This window comes from Triturus cristatus, chromosome 9 (assembly GCF_964204655.1).
Source record: "Triturus cristatus chromosome 9, aTriCri1.1, whole genome shotgun sequence".
In the NCBI taxonomy this organism is placed as follows: Eukaryota; Metazoa; Chordata; class Amphibia; order Caudata; family Salamandridae; genus Triturus; species Triturus cristatus.
The window spans coordinates 38,187,199-38,212,242 of NC_140592.1; positions in this window are offsets into that span (position 1 = coordinate 38,187,199).

Here is a 25,044-nt window from a genome sequence, read left to right on the forward strand (position 1 = left end):
AACATAGGTTCCTCGCTATCTGTTATTCAGTTGGACCTTTATACACTATTTGTGGTTGTGCTGTAATAGCTCTATTTGTCATGTGTAGGATGTGGGCTTGTAGTGCACCGCAACGTGGGCAAGACGCTTCTTCTGTCTGGAAATATCTGCTTATATGTTCAGGGGTCAGATATGCTCTATGCAGGACATAATAATTTATCAACTTGAAACATGCGTTTCTGGACACTCTGGGTATCCCAGCTAGTATATTGTCCCAGTCTTTAATCGCAATTGCTGTACCCAAATCCTCTTCCCATTGGAGGCGTAGCTTCTCCAATGGTCGTAGCCCGTCTGCGCAGAGCCACTGTCATAGCTTTGAACCGGCATTTCAATCCTCAGCTTAACCCAGACTACAAGAAGTTTCAGCTATAACTGGCTCGGCAAATGGAGAATGAGTCAGTGGGAGTATTCTACACATTCCTCAGGAAACAAGTGAGCAAAGGCCTCAACACTGTCCAGCCTGACAAGATCAGGGTGCAGCTGATACAGGGTTTCAGGTTGGCAGCCCTGCAGCAGCTCATTCTGCACCAGCCGGGAATCATCCTGGATGCCATCTTGGTTCTGGCACAGTTGCATGAACGGCCACCCTGCCTTGTAAGTTATGCACTGTGATGGTGAAGGAAGAGCAAGTGGAGCCCATCCAGAGACGGCCTGCTCAACCTGGCACCCGAACACTTCATGACAACTGGAGGGCAAGTGTGGCAACTGCAGCCTTCAGCACCTACTGAACCACTTAGCCACGGTGTGCTGGAGAGAAGGAAAGAAACCAAAATCGGCAACTAAAGGCAAGCTAGGAGCTATCCTGCAACAGCTGTCAATCGCCGAGGAGAAGCCCGAGAGCCAGTCTTCAGAGGGCATGCCAAGTTTCTATCCTGAGCTCGATGACAACGATGATAGCGAATTGTTCATCATCTCCTTCGCAGACCAAGAAGGCAACTGGAGACGCCTGCTACCCATGTGTACTGTGAAGATTGAAGGCACATTTGTAAGGGCCCTAATAGACACCGGAGCCTCAGTCAAAATCATGGACAGAACTCACCAGTGTGAGGTTATACACCTACGTGGGCACGCACCCGCTGCCTCTGGTAGGAGTGGTGGAAGTGGTGGTGGTGAGTGAAGGAAGGTCAACATGGACACACTTCTATTTCATGGAAGGTGACACCGACACCCTCCTGAGCTGCCACATGGCAGAGGACCTGTGGCTCATCTTCTTTCTGAGACAAATCCATGAGTTGCACGCCTCCACCATCATGCAGCAGTAACCCCAGCTCTTCAAAGGGCTGGGCACGGCTAAAGGACACCAAAGCGCAGCTGTACATTGATGACACCATGAGACCCATGGTGCACCGCCACCAGAGGGTACCCTTCCACCTGCGGCCGTTGGTAGAGAAGGAGCTGCGCAATCTGGAACAACAAGGGGTGAGCAAGAAGGTCACCGATTCCACAACCTGGTTCTCACTCCTGGGAATTGTGCCCAACCCCAAGCAGCCTGGAGCCATTCAGCTCTGTGTGGACATGCGACTCCCAAAAAAGGCCATTCGCCATGAAAGGCATTTCACTCTAACTGTGCATGCCATTGTGGCGGACCTGAACGGTGCACAGTCATTCTCAAAACTTGACCTCAATGCCGGATACCCCAAGCTGGAGTTGGATCCGGCAGGTCACTATATAACAACTTTCTCAACCCATATAGGCCTCCTGAGGTACTGGAGGTTAAACTTTGGCATATCCTTGGCTGCGGAGGTGTTTCAAAACACTATCCGTGAAACCCTCTCCGGCCTTGTAGGAGTTCTACACTTCAGCGACGACATATTGATCTTCTCAGACACTGTCGAGTAACATCATGTGAGACTTGTGGCAACGCTGAAGTGTTTGGCAGACTGTGGGCTGATTCTACACAGGCAGAAATGTTCATTCTATGAAGATTCAACCAAATTCTTTGGGTACGTGATTACGAGAGAAAGGCTACCCTAGGAAGGTGGAAGCAATACAGTAAGCATCGGTTCCCCAGAATGCCACAGAGGTGAGGAGCTCTGCCAAGTGAAGGACACCCTGCCACCTTGGCCTACTTCAACCCAAAATGCAAGATGGAACTGGTGGTGGATGCTCGTCCCGTAGGGTTGGGGACTGTTCTTTTGCAGGCGAAGAGCGAGGGGTCCTGGGTCCTGATCACGAATGCCAGCAGAGCGTTGTCAGACACTGAGACTCTATATGCTCAAATAGAGCGAGAATCGCAGGCAATCAGATGGGCTTGCCGCCACTTCCATCTTTACTTATGCAGACAACAATTCCAGGTCATTACAGATCACAAGCCACTCATCTCACTTTTCGCAGGAACGTCTCGAACCTCATACCCCCTCCCCCCCCTCCCCCCCATTGAGTGGTGCGCAGTGCAACTGCAGCCTTATTCATTTGATGTAGTATATCGCCCTGGAGTGAACAACCCACGGATTATCTGTCCTGTCACCCACAAGCACAACCCAGCAGCGGCGGGAGAGAAGAAGATGAAGGGGCTGAAGACTTGTATGCATGGTTGTGCAGGAAGTGTGCCTCCAAGCCCCATCAGTCAAGGAGGACAAAGAAGTGACTATGAAGGACACAAGCTACTCCAAGGCCATGGAAGCACTCCTCAGGAAGCAGTGGCAGAACTTCCTAGATGATGCCAGGTCGCCAACAGCAATCGAAAAAGTGACAATGACCCAGCCCTGGGGAGTCAGGGAGGAACTGAGCACCAGCAGTGAAGGGCTGCTGCTAAGAGGAAGACGACTCATAGTGCCCCAATGTCTTTGGGCCAGGAGCGTCGACCTGGCACATCAAGGCCGCCAAGGGATGGTAAAAACCAAAGCAAGACTATGAGTCATGGTGTGGTTCCCAGGAATGGGCCCTGTGGTGCATGAAATGGTGCGGGGCTGCCACTCATGTACAATCCCCAGAAAGGAATCATGATCTGCACTGGTGATCACTGAGCAGCCCTGTGTATGACCCAGGATCCGAGTCAGAATACATCTTGGGAGCTTCACAGATGGCCGGCTCACAGCGGTGATCGTGGACAGCCACACTAAGTATCCAATAGTTGAGCTGGTGCAATCCACTGCCTTCTCTAAGGTGAAGATGGTCCTAGGAAACGAGTTTGCCTTTCAAGGGCTCCCGAAAGAAGTAAAAACCGACAATGAGTTCCCTTTCCAAGGGCAGGACTTCCAAGAGCACCTGTTGTTGCGCAACATCAAGCACCACAAAGTGGCTCCACTGTGGCCGCAAGCCAATGGGAAGGTGGAGGGCTTTATGCACACGTTGAACCAAGCCCTTCGCATAGGGGTGGAACAAGGTGAAGATGCTGAGTGCTGCCTCCACCGCTTCCTACGGGAATATCGGCAAACTCTACATAACACCACAAACTGTGCACCGATGAGTCTGCTGCTCCAGAGGCCTACTAGAAAGAGCCTCCCAGCATGGCTTACCTGGAAGCCGGACCTTGGATGTGCAAGTGACTCAGAAGGAACACGAACAACAGAGCTAGGCAGGTCTGGCGAGCCTTTGGCCCCGAGCTGTGTGTGGACGACAAGGTCATTATGCAGGACCGCCACCATGGGTGGAAGTTACGTACACCTTTAGAGAAGGAAGTTTGGAACTCTGTGGACATCCAATGGACCATGGTCATCATTCAGCGGGGCCACACTGCAGTAGCCCGGATGTTTCCTGGTTGAAATGAGTAACGGCCTCACCCAAGCAGCAGGATGATGATCACGAGGAGATGGACTAGATGCTGTCTGGAGAGGCGGTGACATCAGGCGTCCGTGAAGGGGGTGCATGTGGCCGCACCTGCAATCCCGGGGGCACACCAGTGACCGGTGGGCTGGCTCAGGCAGTGGATCCTTAGCACCCAGACACCTGCACTGGGCCTGCCAACTTGGTCACTCCACTGACTGGTGTGAGAGTTCATGGAGGGCGGAGCAAGAGGGATGGCCTTCACCCTAATCCAGCATTGAGCCAGATGCCGCAAGACTATAGGGCTTATTTACAAGCCCAGTGACCTGCTGGAACGTCACTTTTTATGACTTAAGCGCACTGGGCTTACCCATATCTACGAGGCCATGGAAAGCCACCTTGCGTGGCTTTTTATGGCCTCGTAGATATATGGTGTGAGGCAACGCAGCACAGGTTGCTGCGTAGGCTCACACTGCATGGGGAAGGCAAGCGATGGGCATTGCGATGGGGGCTCCCACTTAACACCCACGGCATTTGACACATTCCCAGAATTACAACATGCCTCAAACCTGGAATCTGTCAAAAGCCTACGCCTCCCAGGGGTGGGGAAAGGGTTGTTTTGCTCCCACAAAAACAACCTGATTTCAATGCAGACTCCCTTGCACAGTGGTGCAAGGGTGCCTGCGTACAGTGGTACAAGGGTGCCTGCGTTGGCAGCCATTTGTGTGCCAGCGCTGTGAAAGAGGACAGCAATGCACCATATCTCATAAATACAGCAGATTCATGCCATTTCCTTTTGAAGGCGGGCGGCGCTGCAAGAAGGCTTGCGGCGCTGCCCAACGCCAAACATGAGTATATGAGGCCCTAAGTGTGTATGACGTATATAAAACGCAGATCTTCAATTTCTAAAAGTTGTAAAGGATGTAGAGCGCCACCCGGCCTCTACAATACATTGAGGGCCGGGCGCGGTCCGAGGGGATAAATAACGGGTGAAGCTGATCCCTCGAGGTCACTCGGCCTACACCCGGTTCACGGCCTCCGAGTCCGCCATTGTCCGCCCAGCACAGACACCCGCGGCCTCTCCGCGTGCCCCTACCGGAGCAGGCGCTACAACCTCATTCACTCCACTCCCTCCGGATCATTAATCCAATACCAAACCTTCCCATCACCGGCTCACGTCACTTTCAATATGGTGGTTGTAGGAGAGGCAACATGTCTAAGTCATTTACAGTTTGGCATATAACAAACGGGATAATAAAGACTTGAACTAACAGTCTTCCTGTTGCGATGCGCTGCTGCCACCTACCGGTCATGAGGAAAACATGTCCTTGTGGATGCGGAGACTTGTGTCCCTGTCCGTTCCTGTTGCTTGGTGCATCGATCGTGTCAAAACACTTGTCATCATCACAGGAAGGGGGGAGGGAGGGGGAGGGCTCAGGCTGTGGACATTAGGAGGCGGGTGTGCAGACATTCCCGGAGAATTATAATTTTTAAATTTTTTATATATATATATGTCTGATAAATTGATCAGCAGTGGTAATCAGTTATTGGACTGAGATAAAAAAACTGCACATAATTCACTTGAGGTTTGACATATGTGTGGGGCTGCGCGTGAACTGACCTGATGTGACTGGCTACGTAAGTTTTACCAGTTCTTTAGTGGCTCTTATGATGATGGGGAAAGGCCCCTTTAGAAACACAAAAATGCATATTTAATCTTAGGAGAGAAATAGCAGCCGCTCACTGCACTATGGCAGGGGGAGAGATGTGGTCTGGTGGCTGCATTTAAACCTGGTGACCAGAGTGTGGTTCCCACTCAGCCCTTAGACCCTGTGATTGTGCGTGTTCTTTCTGTGGATTGATAGAGAGAGCCTGGCCACAAAGCAATGGCACGCTTCACTGACGGGAGGGGTGGGGTGAGGGAGCAGGGAGGGCAGGGTATAGACTGACCGGTGGGTAGTCAAGGCGGTGGGTTCAGGGCAGGGGTGGGCGGAAGGGAGAGATGTTGGCAGCTCTTAGACAACAAATGGATCTAGAGTTTACGAACTAAGGGGCATATCAGCAATAACCGGCGATAATTATCGCAAAGCGCACTTAGCCCTAGGATAATTATCGCCGGCTAGCGTGGATTTTTATCGCTGAGATAGCGTGCTATCAGCAACGCTTATCTCAAAAGCGATAAAAATCCTCGCGCTAACTGCCTAACGTGAGATTATCGCTTGAAAGCCAGCGATAATTTCACGCAATGTGGCGTTAGCTTGTTGATAGGGCCCCACAAACTTAGCCATGATATCCACCCTCCATAGGATATCATGGCTGAGCCAGTCCTGAAGCAGGCATAAGGAAAGTAGTGATAACAGGGGTTATCGCTACTTTTGTTGCCGCTATGCTTCATAGCGTGGGACTTGATGATAGGAGAAATGTCGCTTAGCGACATTTCTCCTGTCATGTCAGGTCAGGTACGCCCACTTTGCATCTCATTAGAGATGCAAAGCTGGGCGTTAGGAATTCCTATGCTAACGCAAGTTTTCACGCGTTAGCGTGAGCTTGCTAATTAGGCGATAAAATTATAGCCGCTTTTCAGCCGAAAACGGCCGCAAAAGCGGCGATAATTCTATTGCCTCGCCTTGCTGATATGCCCCTAAGGGGCATATCATCAAGGGCTTTACCTCCACTTTTCTGTCTTTAAAAGCCAGAAAACCGGAGATAAAACCAACGCCCTATCAGCAAGAGGGTGCTAACATGCGTATTCGCCTGTTAGCACCCTTTTACACTACGCCTACCTTTGTATCTCTAATGAGATGCAAAGTGGGCGTTCCTGACATACACTACATGTCAGGAGAGCAATAACGCGTCTTTGCGCTATCAGCAAGGATGCCCTTGCATTTTAGCAGATGTTAGTTTTTGGAGAAAACTGCTGTTTTCTCCAAAAACTAACGTCTGCTAAAATCCTGACTAAGCCACCCCTAACATTGGGGGTGGATTATGCTGATACGACCACAGGGTCGTATCAGCAAGGTTATCGCCCTTTTGCAGGGAACATCGCTGGGAAACCAGCGATGTTCCCTGCAAAACGGCGATAACATCGCTATCTCTGGAATTTTTATCGCCCTGCAGCAGCGCGTTGATGATAACGCTCTGCTCCAGGGCGATAAAAAGCAGAGATAGCCAGCGATAAGAAAATTATCGCTAAGCACGGCCAGCGATAATTATCGCTGGCCGTTGCTGAAATGGCCCTTAGGGGCTTATTTACAAGCTCCTCATGCCGCTGGTGTGGAACTTTGAATATAGGAAAAAGTGATGTACTGGCAGAGCAGGGCACTTGTAAATAAGCCTCCAAAGGTATAGGGCCTGATTACGAGGACAGCAGTCTTTGACCGCCGTACTCGAGGTGGCGGTCCTGCTGCCAACGCATTACGAGGCAGCTTTTAGGACTAGCCACCGCTGCGCTGGCTGCACCAGGGAACCGATGTTCCCTGACAGTGGCACAGCGCAGAGGCCTTTATAATATGCAAGGCTGGACCGCCGCAGTCTACCGAGCATATTATTAGTTTCCCCTACGTCCACCATTTTATGGCGGGCTCTCCGCCTTGAAAAGGCTGGTGGTAGGAAAACAAGGGGGGCCCTACCGCCATGGGGATGCATCCAGGGGGGCACAACATGTGCCTCCCTGTTTGCATGCACCCCAAGTTCCAGGGAGGCATGGACTTCACAGTCCATACCATTACTGAACTTGTTTTGCATTCCCATAACTTTCTGCTTACTGCCTCCTGGATCGACGCTGGACTGCCCTTGGTCTTCTTTGCTGTTCTTTTCACCAGCAACTCGCCGGACCCGCTGCGCGGGTCCCGCAGCGCGCCAACTCAGCGCGGGAGCTGTTAGAAGGGGCTGCCTGTCACCTGGGGTAAACGTACTTGGACCAGGGCTGCGAGCAGCGGGGACTCCATTGTCCAGGAGTCCCTGTGAGCCCAATTACCTACACCTGGGCTGCTCTCCCTGGCCGCCACGCCCCCTCGCCCACGGGAGTAAAAGAGGACTATCATCTCTCCAACAGCGGGATAACTTTCTGCTTACTGCCTCCTGGATCGACGCTGGACTGCCCTTGGTCTTCTTTGCTGTTCTTTTCACCAGCAACTCGCCGGACCCGCTGCGCGGGTCCCGCAGTGTGCCAACTCAGCGCGGGAGCTGTTAGAAGGGGCTGCCTGTCACCTGGGGTAAACGTACTTGGACCAGGGCTGCGAGCAGCGGGGACTCCATTGTCCAGGAGTCCCTGCGAGCCCAATTACCTACACCTGGGCTGCTCTCCCTGGCCGCCACGCCCCCTCGCCCACGGGAATAAAAGAGGACTATCATCTCTCCAACAGCGGGATAACTTTCTGCTTACTGCCTCCTGGATCGATGCTGGACTGTCCTTGGTCTTCTTTGCTGTTCTTTTCACCAGCAACTCGCCGGACCCGCTGCGCGGGTCCCACAGCGCGCCAACTCAGCGCGGGAGCTGTTAGAAGGGGCTGCCTGTCACCTGGGGTGAATGTACTTGGACCAGGGCTGCGAGCAGCGGGGACTCCATTGTCCAGGAGTCCCTGTGAGCCCAATTACCTACACCTGGGCTGCTCTCCCTGGCCGCCACGCTCCCTCGTCCAAGCACTTTCCTATTTCAAGAATACAGTTCCCCGCTGCGCAGGAGCGCGCAGGAGCGCCCGGGGCTAAGCCCGGGCAAAGGGCGGGCCCTCTGTGGCCCTCCGAGGCACGAGGAGACCGAACCGGGCCCATTCCCTAACATATTGTGGAGGACTGCGTGAGTACTTATACACTTTGCCTATTTCTAGTTATGGCCACGATATTGGAGAAATATCCACCCCTAAACTCAGGAGGTACCAACAAGGCACATTGGATGACTATTTTACCAGGGCCGCTTTGGTTATTGGAAAGGAGACGGTTCTAGCCGAATGTAGGGCAGAGCGCCGTCGTTCCGTTGAATGTATGAAAAACAGATTGCCCTCGGATTTTTTGCTCCATAATACTCCTTCTGAGCTAAGCTCTCCTATTGCTACCCAGGACCTATTATCTATAGATAATGTTCCTATATCTTTACGAGATACCCCCTTGTTCTGCTCGATTTTCCCGGCCTTCTTGTGTTGAAAAGTGATTGAATGTGACTTCAGTCTCTTACCATTCAAGTCTAAGGGTTAGAGTAGTGAATGGAGCCTATTTACTAGGCACTTCGACATGATCCTGTGCTCTTCCCCATAGATCAGGGCTTGCACACATAGCCTAGGGGATAGATTCGTTAGTATTAGGGATAACCTGTCCTGTAGTGAGGGTATTTCATGGAGCCGTGCTGAATTCAGGCCTGGTAGGCCTCAAACGGGAGAGACTCCATCTTTCTTTCTGCTCCGGCAGCTTGGGATGCTTCTAGGTCAAATGTAATGTTTTAGTTATGAGGTGTTATTCGCTTGGAGAGAACCGGTTCAGGCCGGCCCTTATCGAAGGATTGTATTTTTCTTCATGCCGAAGACACTACATCAGGCCGGCCGGCTGGGAACGTGTCCTTGGTACGGGGAGGTACAAGAATTTGGTGGGCGGCAGGTTACGGGCCGGAATTTTCCATGAGGAAACGCACCTCTATATTAGTGAAAGTCTGAGGCAGTTACATGTTCAGTCCGTAGGCGGCATCTAGCCATTAGCAGTAAAGCTACTACTTATTCCAGGGAAGACAGACGCCATCTTGAAGGCGGAGAAGAACCGAGAGACAGATACTCTCCTAGCAGAATAGCCAGAGAGGAGAGAGGAGCCGATAAGGAAGAGGTCCCAGTGACTCGGAGAAGGGTGAAGAGAACAGCGCATAGTGGTGCAGACATGTATCCGTGACTGCGGAGGTGTGACTTCCAGGCGAGCCGAGGCACAGACGAGAAGGGAACCTAGATGACCACTGAGTGCAGGCTACACACTACTAAGGTGATGTCGACCCTTTCTTATTAGAGTGTACAACTTAATCTTTCACTTTTCTTTGCAGGTTATGTGTTATATTGTAATGTTATGTGATTGTGTATGTAATGAGTAATAAAGTACCCAGTTTGTAGTGAACCAACATGTGCTGCGTGTTCTTGTATGAGAGGGTAGCCTATTCTTCTAGTCAGCTGCGGCTACATGAACAGATGTTAACCCTGATCAGGTAAGTGGTAACTGAATAAGGGAAAGAGGAGCCCCTCGAACCGGAGAACAGGCTATGCTCGAACTGGCAGTCCTTGTGTGATCTGATGAATAGTGAGACTGATTCCCTTTTGTATGTTATGGTGATCATAGGATGAACTGTCTGAGACTGCCGTCTGGGTAGAGAGGTCTGGATTCGTATGGGATCGCGAGGCCGCCACTTGTGATACTGTCGTATGGGCAGAGAGGTCTGGATTCGTATGGGATCGCGAGGCCGCCGATTGTGCTGAGACTGCCGTCTGGGTAGAGAGGTCTGGATTCGTATGGGATCGCGAGGCCGCCACTTGTGATACTGTCGTATGGGCAGAGAGGTCTGGATTCGTATGGGATCACGAGGCCGCCACTTGTGAAACTGTCGTATGGGCAGAGAGGTCTGGATTCGTATGGGATCGCGAGGCCGCCGATTGTGCTGAGACTGCCGTCTGGGTAGAGAGGTCTGGATTCGTATGGGATCGCGAGGCCGCCACTTGTGATACTGTCGTATGGGCAGAGAGGTCTGGATTCGTATGGGATCGCGAGGCCGCCGATTGTGCTGAGACTGCCGTCTGGGTAGAGAGGTCTGGATTCGTATGGGATCGCGAGGCCGCCACTTGTGATACTGTCGTATGGGCAGAGAGGTCTGGATTCGTATGGGATCGCGAGGCCGCCGATTGTGCTGATACTGTCGTATGGGCAGAGAGGTCTGGATTCGTATGGGATCGCGAGGCCGCCACTTGTGATACTGTCGTATGGGCAGAGAGGTCTGGATTCGTATGGGATCGCGAGGCCGCCACTTGTGATACTGTCGTATGGGCAGAGAGGTCTGGATTCGTATGGGATCACGAGGCCGCCACTTGTGATACTGTCGTATGGACAGAGAGGTCTGGATCCGTATGGGATCGCGAGGCCGCCGATTATAAGAGGTCCTGGTATGTATAGTAGGAATTCCCTGTCCTTAGGTGGTAGATATATGTGGTTGCACTATTATAAATAGGCCCTAGGGAGGGGGTAACGTTCTGGCTGGGTTAGTGAGGCTCTGATGAGCGGGTTCTATCTGATCCAAAAACCCAAGCAGAACATTTGGCGTCACGAACCGTTTACAAAACCTGTGTGCGTTGTGGTTGTATCGTGTTTGCTTTCGGCGCGTGCGTGGTTTCGTTTGTATATTATTTGTCTATAATTGTGTGTGTAGTTTTTTTCTCTTTATCTCTTTTCTTTTTTTCTCTTTTTCTTTCTTTTCCGAGATGTTTTCTAGAAAGTCGAAATCTACTTTTAAGTTGCCCGTTGATATTCCCGGCTGGGATTCAACGCCTTATGAAGCCTTAGCCCGTGAGTGGGCTGATTCTACTGGTTTGAGTGAGAATTGGAATTCTTTTTTGGAGCTGGCGGAGCCGGCTAATGTGATTACTTGTTTACAGAAGGCGCCGGTATCTAAGGGTGATGAGCTTCCTGTTTTGGGGCGCAGAGGTTGGATTGTTCTGTCTGCGTACAGGATTCTGCATGAGAGGTTGTTGAAGTTACAGAAATCGCATAAGGATGTGGAAGCGAACTTTGTTGAGATTCAGAATGCTCATACTTTGTTGCGGTGTCAAAATAAGTTGCTTGCTGACAAACTTGAGACGTACCAAACTATTGCCGAGAGGGCGGCTGTGCGAATTGCTCGTTATAAATACAAGAATCGGCGTGGTCGGGTTTCGACGCGAAAGGTGCGTCTGGTCGTGGCGAAAGCCGGACTGGATTGGAATCCTGATGAATGGGATGGTAATATCTGGAACTCGAGTGATTCTCCTTCCTCGGGTGAGGAGTCTGCCAAGCGCGAGTCCTCTCGCTCCGGCCGTGATTGTAAGTCTGCTTCTTGCGCCTCTGATGGTGCACCCCGTGATTGCGCTCGTCCTTCGAGTGGGGTCGATGCTTCTTACACTGATTGTTCCTCTACATGTACTGGTCGAGCTCCTTGTGATGCTCGTCCCGCGGTCTCGGTGCATCCAGTTTTTCGGCGGAAGTTGCAGCAGGCTCCCGGTGCTCCGAATGGTATTGCTTTAGACTCTTTGGAGGATTTTACTCAACAAGAAATTAGTGATATTTTGCAGCGATTTCGGCAGCGAGCTGGTGAGACCTTACTCACATGGATGGTGCGCCTTTATGAACTGGGCGCTGCTGGCATTATGTTGGATGCTGGCGATTGTTTGAAGTTTTGTTCCTTGAGTTCGGATTCTACTGTACAGGATCATTTTCGTAACTTTAATGTTGGTGGTCAAATTTCTTTGCTTCAATTGGCGACTGAGGGTTGTAATCAAAAATATCCTACTGAGTCTGACTGGCCTGTGAATGACAAACCGTGGTATACTTTGCGCGATGCTGCACAACGTCTCAAAGAGGAGGTGATGAAAACGGCAATTTTTCTGAATACTGCTGACAGGTTGCTTGATGGTTTGTTGACATCTTCTGTGCGGAATCGTATTATTCGTTCTTCCCCTGTTGCTTATAAGCAGGTCATGATGACTTTATTGATTAATCAGACTGGTAACATATTGTCTATGGTGCTGGAATCGGTACGCCAACTCGGTGAGTTGGGTGAGTGGTTTAAACCTGAACGGCAATCCCGGCCTGACACTCGTACTCCTGGTGACAATAAACTTACTAGACGTGATATGTTTTTTGGTCTTATGGCCGATGGTGTGCGGAAGGAGGACATTGACGGTGAGACTACTTCTCGTTTGTGGGAAATGTTTCGCAAACGTGGCTTGGATCGAAAGGAGGGTGCCCGGCTTGTGCGGACGACTGAGTGTGATCGTGGTTTTTCTGACGGTAGCGGTGATGACGACCTCCGTGGGCGCTCTGATCGTCGTGATGATCGACGTTATGTACGTGATTTGTCCCCCCGTCGTGAGAGAGACAGGGAGAGAGAGGGGGAAAGAGAAAGGGGGAGAGATGATTATGTTAACAGCAGACGTAGAGATGATAGGGATCAATCCCCTGAGTTGAGAAGGAGAGAGGATCGACACAGATTGGCCGATCGAAACCCGCAGTACAATGCAGAGGACAGGAATCCATTTCGTAATGGAGATGGATATGAACAGGAGGTATCGATACCTGGGAAACGTGAGAGTCTTTATCCTGATTTATCCTGGTACACAGAACGCAGTAAAAATGACTAGGAAATAGGTCAAGCTCCAGTACACAGATGGGCTCACAGAGATAATAGACCCTATGTAGATATTGATATTTATTGGAGACATCGTAATATCCAAAGGGCCCGAGCATTGGTAGATACAGGAGCGGAGGCCACTCTTATTCATGGAAAATCAAAGAAGTTTAAAGGTCAGCCTTTTACAATTACCGGATTAGGTGGAAAGGAAACTCCCGCAGTTCAAACTTTACTTGAAATGAGAATAGGTAGAATTCCTAGAAAAGAATACTCTGTATTAGTGGTACCACTTTTAGAATTCATAATTGGAATTGATATTTTGAAAGGAATGACTTTGCACTTAGGTGATGGATGTTACCAATTTGGAACTAAACATTATATATCGTCCAGGCCTGTACGGGTTGGTCGTTTAAGAATGCCCCCCATAAAAGTTCCCCAGGCGACAAAAGTGGTTCGTCAGAAGCAGTATCGTATTCCAGGTGGTTATGAAGAGATTAGTACCACTATTCAGGAGTTGGTGGATGCAGGAGTTATAACCCCAGTTACTTCTGCTTGGAATAATCTTGTTTGGCCTGTACGTAAGAGTGATAATTCTTGGCGCATGACAGTTGATTATCGAGAATTGAATAGACACACACCCTCTTTGACTGTTGCAGTACCGGATGTTATTACCCTAATTGAAAGAATCTAAAAACATCCAGGTACATGGTATGCGTCCATTGATATTGCTAATGCTTTCTTTTCGATTCCGATTGCCCCTGAGTGTCAGGAACAATTCAGTTTTACGTGGAACGGGCGTCAGATGACGTTTAGAAGTCTTCCCCAGGGCTATGTGCATAGTCCTACGATATGTCACCGGCTGGTGGCAGAGCATTTGGCTGAGGTACCGGTTCATCCGCAAATTCAGATATGTCACTATATTGATGATATTTTGATCCAAGGCGAAACACAAGAGGAAGTTCAGACCCAATTGGACAGAGTCATTGAGTGCCTGCGTGAGAAAGGTTGCGAAATCAACCCGGATAAATTACAAGGTCCGTCCCAGGCTGTGAAATTTTTGGGTATTAATTGGCATGAGGGGCACCGAGAAGTGATCCCTCAGGTTAAACAGAAAATTCTTGATTTTGCAGTTCCGAGGAATAGGAAAGAAGCCCAAAGCTTCATTGGTTTGTTTGGTTTTTGGCGCCAGCATATTCCTCATTTGAGTCAAATATTGGCCCCTTTGTACCATGTCACTCGTAAAAAGAATGCATTTGAATGGGATAAACCACAACAAGATGCGTTCAGTCTGGCAAAAGAAGCAATTCAGCATGCTCTGGATTTATGGCCTGTATGTGATGGTGATGTGGATTTGAATGTGTCTGTACAAGGCCTTTATGCGAATTGGAGTTTGTGGCAGAAACAAGGCAAGAGTAGAGTACCGTTAGGTTTCTGGACCAAGAAGTTACCTGATGCTGGTGAGCGTTATACACCCTTTGAGAAACAGTTACTTGCATGTTATTGGGCTCTGGTGGATACCGAGCAATTGACTTTGGGACATGATATAGTTTTGCGACCTGAAATTCCTATCATGCAGTGGGTTATGAGTTCGCCGAAAACTCACCGAATTGGACACGCTCAAGAGGCGAGTGTGATTAAATGGAAATGGTATATACAAGACAGGGCACGTGTGGGACAAAAAGGAGTTGCATCTTTGCATGAGCAGGTGGCGCGGGCGCCATCGACTGAGACTGAGAGTGAATGTTCCGTACCTTTAGTACAGGAGTCTCCTGTTAAGTGGGGTAGACCTTTTGATGATTTGTCGGCGGAGGACAGAAACCATGTCTGGTTTACGGATGGTTCAGCAAGGTTCATAGGGACGAAACGGCATTGGAAGGCGGTGTCCTATAATCCGATCACACAAAAATTGCTGAGTACAACTGGTGAGGGTAAGAGCAGTCAATTTGCTGAACTCTATGCTGTTTATCAAGTTCTGAAACAAGAGTTACCTGGCACATGTCATATTTTCACCGATTCTTGGTCTACTGCCAATGGACTGGCAGTTTGGTTACCGACTTGGCATTCCCATAGTTGGAAAATCCATTCAAAAGAACTGTGGGGAAAAGAATTATGGCAGGAGATTTGGGAAATGCTCCCACAGAGTACTGTTACAATCTTCCATGTGGATGCTCATACCCCGATAGACTCTCTTGACAAATTCTTTCATAACATTGCAGATGAGGAATCTAAAATTGCTGAGGCAGTGGTGGACAGGCAAGATTCTGATATTGCGGGATTGGCGAAATGGGCCCACCAGAAAGCAGGACACTTTGGAGAGAAAGCCACTAGCAGGTGGGCTGCTGATCGAGGAATTTATATTCCCCTAGATTTAATCAAAAATGTTATTCTACATTGTCCCATTTGTCAGCATATCAGGCAGCACAAAGTGCCCCAAATTGTTAAAGGTCATTTACATCGCGGGAAATTGCCCGCTCAAATTTGGCAGATTGATTACATCGGTCCACTTCCTATGAGTAGGAATTGTCAATATGTTTGTACTATTGTTGATACATACAGTGGCCTGTTGGTGGCCCTTCCCTGTAAGCAAGCTACCCAATTGAATACTATTAAAACATTGGAATTGATTATGATGTATTATGGTGTGCCATTCCAAATTCAATCTGATAATGCATCCCATTTTCGTGGAAGATTGGTACAGGAATTCTGTGTGGAAAACAATATTGAATGGGTGTTTCATATACCATATTATCCACAGGCCTCGGGTCTTGTGGAGAGGTTGAATGGACTGCTGAAAGATCAGTTACGTAAATTAACAGATGACAAGTATAAGAATTGGCGAGACTTTTTGCCTCAAGCGCTATTGATTTTGAATAACCGTCCTTTCCTAAATGCTGAATCCCCACTTATGCGTTTGTTTCCTCCGAATGTTGATGCTAAGCCCAATGAAATCAGAGAGACTGTGATGTACTGGGAGATTACTCCCGGAGCTTTGGCTCCATGTAGAGCGACCCCAGGGTCGGCAGGTTTAGACTTGCATGCCATGGATAACACCGTTATAAAAAGTAAGGATCGAGTCATCATTGAAACTGGTGTTGGTGTTCATATACCAACTGGGAATTTCGGATTAATCGCCCCTAGATCCGGGCTGGCTGTAAAAGGCATTCAGGTGCTTGGAGGAATCATTGATAGTGATTATCAGGGAGAGATTAAGGTGCTCCTGCTGAATAGCAGTGAGGTTGACTTACTGATACATCAAACTGACCGAGTGGCTCAATTGTTAATAATGCCTGTTTTCAGTGGTAAGATCACAAAAGGCACTGCCCCAACGTTGCTAACTGTACGAGGCCAGAAAGGTTTTGGCTCTACAGATAATCCTGGGGCCAGAGTTTGGGTGCAGTCGCCTAAGAATCCCCCTGAACAAGCAGAAGTCATTGCAACCGGTCAAGACAACACCATTTTAGTTATGAGACCAGGGAAAGATAGCTGGGAAGCAGTCCCGGCTGACAAATGTTACTTACGAGAATGAATAATGCCTGTATTTGATTCTCTTTCAGATCATTCTTTGGACTGTTGCTGCAGGATGTGTCGGCGTTGGACTCCTTTTGGGCTGGTACGACGAGAGAGGAGGGATCCCATCAACCCGGGCTGAGTTGAGAACACGAGTGTCGCGTTCCTTCGCTGCGTGGGATTCGTCGTCGAACTTTTGGACTACGTTAGCCAAACGAGTGACTAAAGCCCCTCATTTCTGCTTGACACCGATGAGATCGGTGACTGACATTCTAGCGACTTGTTTAGTTGCTGTCCCTGCTTCATTGGAGACTTTGACTCATATTTTTAATATATCGAATGCTCGCCCCAATGTTCTTCTGGGCGATTTTGCTACCCATGAGTATTGCCCCTTGTGTACTGTACTGTCAGACCCGATACCCCCCATCCAGTCCCAAATAGTTACCTATAATATCACACAGGGTGATTTGTGTTTTTTCCTTACTTGTGATCCTAGTGCGATTTCTGAATGTATGCGTTTAAGATTGAAAGGTGCCACTTCATTCACCGCTCATGAACGAACTTTGTGCCTTCAAAGGACACCGAAAACATGTACTTCTGTTCAGAATAACATGACTTGCAAGAGTTTGGTAGTTACCCCCAGTCATTATCGCACGATGTTACTACCTGCCGGATGGCTTTTCTCATGTGGTAATACTTCCTGGCCATATATCCCCGCAAATATTTCTGGAGGCCCTTGTGCCATTACTAGACTGAGCTTGTTGATGTTTTCATCACATCCGAATGCCAACTCTCGTGTGATTCGAGATACAGTGAGGTTACAGGAGGATTGTGACTCATCTTTGCATTTATATTCCAAGTCTGAATACCTTAGCCTGGCTATTTCAATTGTTGGTGTTCCCGCTTTGGCAGTTTATAATGCCAAATCTATTGGGAAAATGGCCTGCTGGATGGTAAAATCCATTAATCATACTTCTACAGTCCTGTCTGACATGCTATTAGACGCCCAGGGTGAACGTAGAGCTATCTTGCAAAATCGAGCGGCCATTGATTATCTTTTGCTTAAACATGGACACAATTGTTCTGATTTTGAGGGTCGGATCATACAAAATCCATTCAAGCTCACATTGATAAACTACATGACTTGACAGAAGAAGTTAGAAAACACATTGACCAGGGCTGGTTTGACTGGCTCTTTAATTGGTTACCTGATTTGCATATGTTACGTCAGATATTAGGAGGTATTCTGATTACTATCGGCATTTTGATTTCTATCTGTTGCTTTATTCAGTGTATTCCTTCACTATTTCAATTCTGCACACCTGGTACTAGACATAGATCAGTTAGTCTTGTTTCAGATTATTCTTCCACAGATATTAGTTCTGTTTAATGAATGTATAATAGACTGAAGTCAAGGGTGAAATGTTCTGCTCGATTTTCCCGGCCTTCTTGTGTTGAAAAGTGATTGAATGTGACTTCAGTCTCTTACCATTCAAGTCTAAGGGTTAGAGTAGTGAATGGAGCCTATTTACTAGGCACTTCGACATGATCCTGTGCTCTTCCCCATAGATCAGGGCTTGCACACATAGCCTAGGGGATAGATTCGTTAGTATTAGGGATAACCTGTCCTGTAGTGAGGGTATTTCATGGAGCCGTGCTGAATTCAGGCCTGGTAGGCCTCAAACGGGAGAGACTCCATCTTTCTTTCTGCTCCGGCAGCTTGGGATGCTTCTAGGTCAAATGTAATGTTTTAGTTATGAGGTGTTATTCGCTTGGAGAGAACCGGTTCAGGCCGGCCCTTATCGAAGGATTGTATTTTTCTTCATGCCGAAGACACTACATCAGGCCGGCCGGCTGGGAACGTGTCCTTGGTACGGGGAGGTACAAGAATTTGGTGGGCGGCAGGTTACGGGCCGGAATTTTCCATGAGGAAACGCACCTCTATATTAGTGAAAGTCTGAGGCAGTTACATGTTCAGTCCGTAGGCGGCATCTAGCCATTAGCAGTAAAGCTACTACTTATTCCAGGGAAGACAGACGCCATCTTGAAGGCGGAGAAGAACCGAGAGACGGATACTCTCCTAGCAGAATAGCCAGAGAGGAGAGAGTAGCCGATAAGGAAGAGGTCCCAGTGACTCGGAGAAGGGTGAAGAGAACAGCGCATAGTGGTGCAGACATGTATCCGTGACTGCGGAGGTGTGACTTCCAGGCGAGCCGAGGCACAGACGAGAAGGGAACCTAGATGACCACTGAGTGCAGGCTACACACTACTAAGGTGATGTCGACCCTTTCTTATTAGAGTGTACAACTTAATCTTTCACTTTTCTTTGCAGGTTATGTGTTATATTGTAATGTTATGTGATTGTGTATGTAATGAGTAATAAAGTACCCAGTTTGTAGTGAACCAACATGTGCTGCGTGTTCTTGTATGAGAGGGTAGCCTATTCTTCTAGTCAGCTGCGGCTACATGAACAGATGTTAACCCTGATCAGGTAAGTGGTAACTGAATAAGGGAAAGAGGAGCCCCTCGAACCGGAGAACAGGCTATGCTCGAACTGGCAGTCCTTGTGTGATCTGATGAATAGTGAGACTGATTCCCTTTTGTATGTTATGGTGATCATAGGATGAACTGTCTGAGACTGCCGTCTGGGTAGAGAGGTCTGGATTCGTATGGGATCGCGAGGCCGCCACTTGTGATACTGTCGTATGGGCAGAGAGGTCTGGATTCGTATGGGATCGCGAGGCCGCCGATTGTGCTGAGACTGCCGTCTGGGTAGAGAGGTCTGGATTCGTATGGGATCGCGAGGCCGCCACTTGTGATACTGTCGTATGGGCAGAGAGGTCTGGATTCGTATGGGATCGCGAGGCCGCCACTTGTGATACTGTCGTATGGGCAGAGAGGTCTGGATTCGTATGGGATCGCGAGGCCGCCACTTGTGATACTGTCGTATGGGCAGAGAGGTCTGGATCCGTATGGGATCGCGAGGCCGCCGATTATAAGAGGTCCTGGTATGTATAGTAGGAATTCCCTGTCCTTAGGTGGTAGATATATGTGGTTGCACTATTATAAATAGGCCCTAGGGAGGGGGTAACGTTCTGGCTGGGTTAGTGAGGCTCTGATGAGCGGGTTCTATCTGATCCAAAAACCCAAGCAGAACACCCCTCTCCACCTGTTATGCTTAACAATTCGCATGTTCCTAACAACATACCTCCCTCTAGTATCCCTATTATTGAAATTGATAAGATTAAGGATTCTTCTTTATCAGAGGTTAAGGTTGCTAAAAAGAAGGCTGGGAAGGAAGTTGATATTTTGGCTAATAAGGGCGAGAGGGGCAGACCTTCGGGGGGATTGTCCATATGGGTTGGCACGCACTTGGGATTCAAGGCAACACAAATTAGTACTAATTCGCCGGAGGTTCAGTGCGTACTGCTATCTATACCAAATGGGTCAAATATCGCCCTGTTTAATGTATATTCAAGACCAGTCAGGCGGGGCCTTGTGTCAGAGGTTATTGAAACTTTGTTGACCCTTATTCAGTCAATGGACCCTTCTAATGTGTTAATTCTGGGTGGTGATTTCAACTGTCATTTCGAGCCACTCATGGATTCAAATATGGGTGGCTCGGATGACGTTGATTCACTGTGGGCTATCCCTCAACCATTGACTTCTCGGGTCAAGGCTTGGACCCCTTTAGTTTTACAATTGCAGTCATTTGTGCTTACAACCTCATTACGAGCCTGTAATGGGAGGGTCGAGCCCGACAGACCAGGGAAAGCAACATTTTATCGGCTTAATCAGTCCTCAATAATTGATAACATTTTCTTGGAGGCTAGGCATTGGGATAGGGTGCATGAGTTCAGAGTTATTGAAAGAAGTGACAGTGATCATAATGCCCTGGTACTCTCACTCAAGATGGGGAGCTTCGGGCTTAAATGCCAAATTTTGGATGATCATTCTGCCACTGTGCCTTTAATCATAACAAACTGTAGGCGCAGAGTTAAATGGCCAGATTTCCAGATGTCCGCTAGCAAGCTTGCTGCCTTATATAAGACTATTATCCCATTTATTGAGGAAATGGGGAAGTTCGGTCATTTAGGCAGGGCATCTGAAATTCATATCAACTTGGTAGCAGCAATCAAAGATACTCTTTGTCCTGAGAAAAGGGTTACTCGCCCACGGACTACGCCTCTCCAGTGGTATAATGCTCTATGCCGGGCTACTAGAAAGGCACTCTTTAGAGCTTTAAAACCAACAATAGGGAAGCCGTCAAGGCACATCGTTCTGCGTACAAAAAGGCACTTAGTGACGCAAAAAAGGAATGGGAAGTTGCTAAATGGGAGAATCTGGGTTCTGCACTTGATAACAATAATTCCAAACTATTTTGGTCCATAGTAGCAACTGGACTCAGTGGGCATACCCCGGTTCTTGCCCCCAACATCGCCCCTTCTGTTTGGGAAAGCCACTTTTGTGCCCTTTATGGCACTTCTGAGTCTGGTGGTATGGTTGTTAATACCATTGAATCTCAGCAATCCCATAGTGCTAGTGGAACTGAAGAGTATGTACGGCCAATTGCCGTCCGCCCATGCCTTTCCACAGATGAATTAATCACCCTGCGTGAGGTAGAGATTGCACTAGGAAACTTGCTCTCAAACAAGGCTCCTGGCTTGGATAAACTGCCAGGGGATCTGTTTGGGACGCAACCAAAAATCTGGGCCCTCTATTTAGTCACCTTATTTAATGGTATCCTGCAGGGGGGTGATCTCCCGCCCACTTGGTTAGGAGCAGAAATTGTGCCGATCCTAAAAAAGGGCTGTCCTTTAACCCCTTCAAATTATAGACCCATCAGCCTAATTGATACATCACAAAAGCTGATGGGGAGGGTTATCTTTGATAGGATCCTCGGGTGGATCGAGGAAAAGGGGATACTTTCCACACTTCAGGCAGGATTTAGGTCTGGCACCTCTACTCTGGACCAGATATTTCGCCTGCAGGTCCTGTACTGGAAAACAGCTAAGGTGGAGGGTGGCAGCCTCTACCTTGTGTTCGTGGACCTGCGGGCTGCTTTCGATCTGGTCCCACGTGGGAAACTCTGTAAAGTGCTTGCGGATATCGGTCTTCCGCCCTATTTGTTAGCTATTCTCTCGAGGTTACACCTAAATAATTTTGCGCAGGTAAGGTGTGGAAGGTATGGTGAACTCACAGATCAATTTCACGTTTTAAAAGGAGTTCGCCAAGGGTGCGTTTTGGCACCTACTCTTTTCAGCCTTTATGTCAATGGCCTCATAAAACACTTGAATGGAGTGATTAATAATGACGCCCCTAGACTGGCTACAGGTAGAGTGCCCGCTCTGATGTTCGCGGGCGACACACTTTTGTTGTCCAGAACATCATCGGGCATTCAAAATACTCTTGATGGTTTTGTAGAGTTCTGTCATCTCCGGGGGTTGGAAATCAATATAGGAAAAACAAAGTTTATGATTTTCAACCCCCCTAAGCGCACACGTCCTAATCCAGTACTTTATGGTAGCCCCCTGGAAAGGGTTAAAACATTTATCTATTTGGGCGTTACCCTTACAGAGAAATTTGATTGGCATAAGCAGCTTGCTAGATCCACGCTTAGCCTCACTCAGTTAGCGGGGGGACTAAGTAAAGTTTTTAAGGAATCCACCTTCAGGCCAGTCTCCCCCGCACTTAAAATATACAGTCACCAAGCAAGAATGGCAGCAACGTACGGGGCTGAACTCTGGGGGCACAAGCAGACCTTGGATCTTAAAAGGGTGGAGCAGTCTTTTGTCAGAAATTTAATTGGTCTACCGCCTAGTACGCCTTTGATCCCTCTTAGATTCGATCTTGGGTTGATTCCAATTGAGGAGATCATAAGCGCTAGACCAATTATGTACTGGAAGAGGTTGTGGTCCGTTTCTGAATTGGCCGACTATAGAGTAGAATTCTCTGAGATTTGGCCTATTCTTAGACATAAAGCGATCCCTTGGCTTCAGCACATCGGCACAGCTTGTACTCGGCTCGGCTTCTCCGGACTATGGGATACTCCGGAGACTAATTGCACTGGGATATCTAAGAATATACTCCTTTCTCATGTTCATATGGTAAACCATCAGGTGTTAATGAGCTCTACATCATTAGGTAGGCTGTCATCTGAGTTCCTCTTAACAAAAACAGAGCCTAAGGCCGAGGAATTCATGGATTGAATTGAACCTCCAGCTGCCCGTAAGCGGTATATCCAGCTAAGACACGCCACCCTTCCCATAAGGTCTTTCACTTCTAAATGGACCAAATCGAACACTGTAGCTTGCCCCGCATGCACCTATAATATCGAGAATATCTCTCATGTTTTGTTTTTCTGTCCTGCCTATTCTGCACTTAGAAAACGTTGGTTGATCCCTATTTGCAGGAACTTGGGATTCCTGCATTTTACACAGGCTTGCAGGATATTGACTTACGATACCCATCCTCCTATTGTGTTTGCGGTTTCTCGCTTCCTGTTGTACATGTGGCGTAGTAGGCAGAACTTTTTAACTTAACTGTTGTATTTATTGCTTTATCTTTTTTAATGTTCCTTGTACTTTTTATGGTCTGCAGACCGAAATAAAGTTATTACAACAGCATTCCCATTGCAGGGCCCATTTTCAAGGCACCGCCGTGGGAATGGCAAAAGAAAAGACAGGAAAAGTCCACCAAACATGAGCTCAACTCATAACCTGGCGGGCAGTCTCTGCACAGCTTTGGCGGTGCTGAGCTGGTGCAGAGCCAGCGCTGCACCGCCAACGTCGCCATCAGCCTCATAGTTCTTGAAGAGCGGGGTCATCAGGTCCTTCCTGAAGTGAAGAGGGTGGGCGGGGCCTGGCGCATTTTGACTTGGGTAGCGCTTTACTTCGGGAAAGGTTAATATATGAAGGGCTGGAGACCCAATGTTCCCTTCTTTCATTTCATTTCATTGGTTCGCTCCGCCTTCTGATGTCATGATTTTGAATACCAGGTATGCTGGAGACAGTAGGGAAAGGTGCATCTTTAATACATACAAATGTGTGGATTCGCGGCTCTGGCCTTCAATGAACACTGAGCATTGACCCCACCCAATTGAAAGCCATTTTATAAATAGATACTAAAAGATGGTCCAATCAGACTTCAGTTAAGATGTCCCCAGTACCAGCCCTCCTGGAAAGATTAACGCTAGTTTTACTTATTGGCAGAGCGCTACTATAAGCAGGGCCGGACTGGCCGTAGCGGGCACCAGGCATTTCCCCGGTAGGCCGCCAAGATGGGTCCAGTGTGGACCCTGGTGGGCCGTTTTTGTTACCGGGGGCCGGTTTTGCAGCATAGCCACAGTATCGGCCCCCTGTAGAAAAAATGACAGCGTTGAGACAGGAGTATTGTTTCAAACTAGCACCCCCGTCCGGGGGGTGGGGGTGCTGCAAACCTGTTTGCCAGGGCCGGATTCGGTCCCCAGTCCGGCTGTGAGTACAGGGCCGATCTCAAGAAGTGAAGTTATCTGTGGAAGAGCATCTATTTCAAATGTATCCGTAGAAAAATAAGAAAACGGTGTTGGTTTCATCTGGCTGCATGTAAGGGTGATCCCTTTTTTGTTACTACAAAAGTTCAGTTTGTAAATACCGAAAAGTAGTAAACTTGCTCAAAATTGCAAACTCACACAAAAGTGTAAATGACCTTCTGTCTTCTTCCTTACCAAAGAATGCCATTGCCAGCAGGAGCCTGCAGGGTGGAACGATAAACCGGCCTCCCCCTTGGGGTTATCACCGATCAATAGCCAGACGGAAAAAGGAGCTGCCGAAAAGAATGAAAGCACCAGGATTCTATGAGAACAGAATATCTCAAACACAATAAAAATTGTCAACTCAGATTGCTAATAAAATCAGTCTATGTACAACTGAGGCTGCATCAGCAATATGTCCACTGTAGGGGCCTGTGTTCGGCCTCATGGTCACGGGTTGAAATCCCAGTGGGTCCACTCCGCCTTTCATCCTTCAGAGGCCGATAAAATGAGTACCTTTGAGTTGGCTAACAATAAACATCTGCTATTCAGCGCCTAGATGCCCTTGGGTGAACGTGTGCTTTACAAATGCACGTTATGTTATCAGTTAAGAATATATTTCATTACACCAGCCATGTCTGTGACCCGCACATGTTTGGTACTATAGGAAGGCGGATTGTAAGGATCAGACGAGGTGAAACATGTTTGTGCAGAACTGAGAAGGGCGAGAGCCTTCAGGGGCGTGGCTGGACGTCACTTTGTTTGCACGGATGGACTCAGGAACACTGTGTGAGGCTCTGTTATCCTAGTTCATTTGGTGTTGAGAATCAAAGGGATCTGCGTCCTCTGAGTGGTGTATTACATATGTGTTTGTGGGATAAAAGGATATTTTAAAAAGGTATCAAATGGCGTGGACGATGTTTAAAATATGCCCCAGGTACACATG